The sequence below is a fragment of the Theobroma cacao genome, chromosome 1 (assembly GCF_053813885.1).
Source record: "Theobroma cacao isolate CCN51 chromosome 1, ASM5381388v1, whole genome shotgun sequence".
Lineage (NCBI taxonomy): Eukaryota > Viridiplantae > Streptophyta > Magnoliopsida > Malvales > Malvaceae > Theobroma > Theobroma cacao.
The window spans coordinates 30,811,822-30,817,888 of NC_142639.1; positions in this window are offsets into that span (position 1 = coordinate 30,811,822).

Below are 6,067 nucleotides of genomic sequence, written 5' to 3' on the forward strand. Positions count from 1 at the left end.
AATGTTGTTGAACCATTATGATCATATGATAAATGAGTATTTAATTAACATGTTAATCCATACTAGTAGTCATGGAATTAGAAAGTTATAAACATTTAAATAAATATTCAATATGTGCTTCAAATACTCATAATTCCAAGAGTATATGCACACTAGTTCCAATGCTAGTCCAAGATATCGTCAAGCATTAATTGTCAATTTCATCATACATTGTCCAAGTATCATCAATTAATCATTTTGCATTAATTTTCTGATGATGATTCAAAAGAGAATTTTTTTTCAATAAGAGTATATCAACATTAAAAACCATTGGCAAACATATTTCTCAATTTCATAAGACATGTATCAAATCAAATGTATAGGAATTAATAGTCAATATTAAACATACCATACCTCAATGATCTTCATCACCAATGAACGATTTAATCTACCTTTTTCTTGTGCTATTAGCTTAGATCATGTATGCTCATCCTACAAAAAGGATATTCAAACTTTTGTTTTTGGTACCTAAATTTTTTTGGGTCCTTTATGGTTAGTAACCTTGATTCTTTTGTGAACTTTTTCAATTTTTATCACTCTAGCATGAGTAAGATTGGTTGCTTTTTGAACCCATGTATGTTTTACAATTTTGTGTCTTCGTGGGATAACTTTCAAAGGGCAAGATACAATGGGATGTCTAAATTTAAAACAACAAATGCTTTTAAAGGATCCATTATACTTGTCATTGTCTTTAACAAAGAAATTTTTAAAATGGGTTTCTTTTTGTGTAATGTCATAATCTAACCCTTCTTTGTTAAAGAATGCCCTTTGTAACTTCAACATGTCATTCAATTTTTGTAAGTTATCTTGAAATTTAGAGAGAGTGTCATGCAAACTTTTGTCTTTGTTTCCCATCTCATTCATTTCAGCTTGCATGTTTTTCACATTGTTTTCCAACTTAATCCTAGTTTTAACTAGGTTCTCATTTTCAACCTTAAGCTTTGCTATGATGCCTTTATATTTCAACATTTTCTCTTCAAACTCAAACATAAGATCATCATAAGCATCTTGCAATTCATCAAAGCTGTAATCATTTTCATCATGAGCATAAAAATCATTATTATAAGGAGTAGGATATACTTTGTAGTCATCGAGAGCCATGAGGTAAAGGTTTGCAATTTCATCATCTTCCTCATCTTGTGAATCATCACTAACACTCCACGTTGCTATCATCTCTTTCTTCTTGAAATTTGTTGAAATGTTCCTCATGTTGTTGTTAAGGCATTCATATTTGGTGTGGTCGGGCCTTTTGTAATTAAAACATATCAAGTGATCTCTTGTATATTCTTCTTTAGGCACATCCTTCCTTGTAGGTTTCTGACTTCTAAGGCTTTATTCATGAATTTGTTGAATTTCCTCGTTAGCATGGTTATGTCCTCTTTATTTTCATTCTCACTCTTTGTGCTTTTCTCGTCTACCTCAACTATGGACTTAAGAGTTATTCCCTTTTTCTTAGACTCCTCTAATTTTCCTTCATGTTTCAATGTCATTTCATATATGAGTACGGATCATATTAGCTCTTTTGGCTTACAATCATTAAGGTTTCTAACTTCTTCTATAGTCATGATTTTAAGTCTCCAAGACTTGTGTAGGCTATATAGAATTTTCTTGACTAGTTGAGCATTAAGAAAGTCTTTCCCCAAAACCTTCAAACCACCAACAATATTAGTGAATCTCTCAAACATTTCATTGATGGACTCATCATCTCTCATTCTAAACAATTCATAATCACATGTGAACCATCCAATTTTGGATTCCTTAATTTGGTTGGTTCCCTCATATGTGGCCTCTAAGGTATCTCAAATTTGCTTGGCATTTTCACACATAGAGACTTTGTTAAACTCATTAACACCTAAGGCACAAAGGAGATTGTTATATGTTTTGTAATTGATTTGAATAAATTTTTTGTCCTTATCACTCCATTCATATCTAGTCTTAATCACTATTTTGTTATCTACCTTTTATATGGGACTTATGGATCATTTAAAATAACATTCCAAACGTCTAAGTCATGGATTGTAGAAACACTTTCATACGCTTTTTCCAATAGAGGTAATTAATACCTACAATGAGAGGTGGCTTCTGAACTGATTGCCTTTCACCAAGCATGATTGCCGTAACCTCCATTTTTAAAGATTTGAGCTTCTACTATGAATCACTCAAGGTTGTTAAACCTACAAAATTGAGCCCTATCTTTGATACTAATTGTTAGTAGTATAAGCTTAAATTAATATATACCAAGAGGGGGTGAATTGGTATTTAAGAAAAACCCTTTTAAAACAAGTGTAAAAATTCAATCTTTTACCAACAAAAAATTCTTTTTGTGTCAAAACAAAATAAAGTTTTTTCTAAGGCAAATGCAAGCAATAAATCATAATGCAGAAAATTAAAATCAAGTCACAAAGATTTTATAATGGTTCGACTTTCTTTAGTGTCTACATCCACTTCCTTGGAAACTAAGGAATTTCAAATCCATTCAAGGAAATGTGCTTTTTACAGGATTAAGCATTAAACCCTCATAATGGTTTTTCACAGGGAGTAAGCGGAACCCTTAACAATGCTTTTTCATGGGAGCAAGCAAAATCCTTCAACAATGGTTTTTAATAGGCTCAACCACAAATCTACAAATGGCTTTTCAAGGTTAAGCTAGAACCTTTATAAGATGAGCACAAAGTATAGCAAGAGTGCCTTTACAAAGGTTGGATGCTAAGAAGTTTAAGCTTGGGTACAAAGAGAAGAAAAATTTTCTTAAGGACTTTCAAGGGAATGATTTTTCAAAGCTTGAGGAAAGACTAAGATGAAGGCTAGAAAGGGAATATAAGCTTTAGGATTTTTCTTTTGGGCTTTCGAAGTGAATGCTGGTTTTTTCTTGCTTTTAAATGACTCAATAGCGGCATTTTATAGCTGGAGTGAATTTTGGAGCTATTAGACATAAGTTTGAATTAAATTTAACCGTTATTGGAGCTTGAGGGTTGACTACAATGCTCCTAAGGTTGACTATGTTCTTTAAATTTCTCAAATTAGGGTTCCATAGTCGAGTATAACCTTCCTCTACTCAATCCAATCTCGAGAACATGTTTTTTGCAAGTCTGGGTTGAAATAGTTGACTATGGTGAAGCCAGGGTCGACTATGTTTTTCATTTTCCCTTTTTTTCACTCATCAGGTTGGCCAAGGTCAACTATAAAAGAGCCAGGGTTGACTATGTCTTTGTAATTCTTCAAGTTTTTGAGTTTTCTACTTTAAAGTCAACTGTAGACATGCCAAGGTCAACTATGGCTTTGTATTCTTTAAGTTTTCCACTTATTATACCTTTGGATTGACTTGAGCTTCTCTAAGGTCGACTCTTGACTTGTGTCTTGAGAATTTCTTAACTTTTAGGCGCCTTTCTTCAACTATTTCTTCTTTGCTTTGTTCCTATAATCAACCAATAATTCAAGGCATGTATTCTCTTTGTTTACTTAGCTGAATATTCATTGTTTAAAAGCTTTTGTGCTATTTTCTAATGATGCATGCTTTTTTAAACAATTTTATGACTTTAGGGGATATAAAATATGATTGAGACAATTTTAAATGCTTGAAATTAAACTTAAGATATCATACAATTTTTTGTTAAATTAAAACATGATATACTCAAGGCTAACATGTTAAATTAAAACATCAAAATGACAACACATTTTTTTGGTCGAAAAATGCTTATATTCGTTTCTCGTCTCTTCTCTACTAATCTCACTTATTAATAAGTTTTTCTTTCTTCTCAACGAAGCTTTTATCTTTACGACACCATCCTTGTCCAACAAATCGCTGCTAAAGGAAAAAGAAAACTTTTCTTGCCCAAAATTACCTATATTGGTCATCTCTTTCTACACACTACTTATTGTTTTCCTCATGCTAGTCCTCTCCCTTCTATGTACATACCACATTTTCTCTTCCTTTTTATTCACTATTTGAACTCTAATGTTAGTTTTTTTCTTTTGGAAGTTCACTAATGAAACTATCATTTTTAATATTTGTTGAGTTGTGGTTTTTGGGTAGTGAGTTTATTAGTAGTTTTTAAGGTTGTTTATTTAATTAAATTTGTTAGGTTTATTTCCAAATTAGGTCGTTTTGGTATTTTTGGCCATTCCATATTGGTAAGTTTTATATTTTGTGGTATTTTTGACTTTTGCTTACGAGAGCACTCCTTTTTCAAAAGTTTCCATTTACAGCCTTGTAGAAATGTTTGCTTTTTTGCTAAATAATTTTAGTTTTCTTTTTTTGCTAGGCAAATGTTGTTGTATGTTGAGTTTTGAGTTTTGCTCTTCTATACGAAGCATTTATTTGGACAGATATAAGTTCTTTTGGTATTTGGATTACTATTATATGGCTTCTTCTCTTTGGTTTATTACTCTTATACATCTTACAATGATCATTCCATTTTTTTTAGGGGGGGGATTTAAGACAATTGAATTCTTTTGGCTTTTGTGGATGATTTGTTGTTTCAGTGGATTACATAAGATATAGGAAACTAATGACAAGTAAAAGAAATGGGCATCTTTGATTGTAGAAGGTAAGAGGGTTCATCAAAACGGGTGAAGATTTTCCCAAACACCACATCTGTTAGCTTTAAAATTATTATAGTTTGATTATAACAAAATGATCAAATTTGCTTAAACATTATTTGAGTAATCTTTGATAATTTCTTAAAATGATTTAACTCTCATACATTTGTTCCTACATGGACACAAGCTTTACTCTTGAAGTTGTTGAACTATATCTATAAGCTTGTATGACTTAGGTGTATGAGTGCTTGTGATTCTTATTCATTAAAGTTTGATTTAAAGATTAAAGGAAAATCTTAGATGCACTCATTAAGGGGGAGTTTTCAATATCTTGTTTAATGATGAAAAAAAAAAAGGAGAGAAGGAAGACTGAGTCAAATAGAGTTAAATAGGTCTTCATGTTTAATTTATGTGTGTGATGCTCAGTTTTGGTTTTGTTGAATATTATGTAAAGAAAACTAGATGCATTGACTAAAGGGGAGAACCTCATTACACACAAAGTTTTAAAGCATTCACATAGACATTGCACTCTTAATTTAGGAGTGTTTTGTCATCATCAAAAATAAAAGATAGAGAATGTTGACTCTATATGTTTTTAATGATAGCAAAATATTCCCATTCATTGATATCTAATTATATTGTTTAAGTATGCAGGAGAAAGCTTAAATTCATTAATATATTTGGTTTTTGAAAGCAAGTCAAGATGTTTGTTCAATTGCAAGATGGGTAAATTGGTTAAACAAGCAAAGAAGAAAGAGCTTTAATGAAGACAGAAAAGTCTTAACTGGTTAACACAAGATTTAATCAGTTAAGCAGGTGTTGAATAAAAACAGAAGCCTCTTAGTCAGATAAAGAAGGGAGTTAGTCAACTAAAACTCAAATTGAAGATGGCTGGTTTAAAAACAGAGAACACTTAGTCTACCAAGAAGCATGGTTAGTCGACTAAGCGCTTATTGCTAGAAACTGGGTTCAGAGACAGAGATGACTTAATCGACTAAGAAGCATAGTTAGTCGACTAAGAGCATTCTGTCAGAAAATTTGAATTTAATGCTAGAAGACAAAATAACGACTATAAATGGCTAGTTTCTGTCTCCAACGGCCAGAATTGATTTTGTAAGTATTTAAAGGCTCTTCAACAGTAAAAAACAAGATAGAGAAGCCATCCATAATGATTTTGAGCTTAGAAGATCAAAAACCTTCTCTTTACACTTGTATTTCACTCCTATCCTTTGAAAAAGTGTTTGAACTTAACTTTGTACATCTTAGATCAACTACGTGATCAATTGTACTTCATCGTTTCTCTATTTCCTGTTTACTTAAAGTGTGAGAGACACTCTAAGGGGTTGATCAAGCTTGGTTTAGCTTGGTTGTTGTGGTAAGTTCTAACTTAGCCTTAGAAACGTTAGTTTTAGGTTTTGGTTGATCCCATGAAAAACCATTGTTACAGGTTATGGTTGAGCCTTTGAAAAGCCATTTTGGGTTTTGGTTG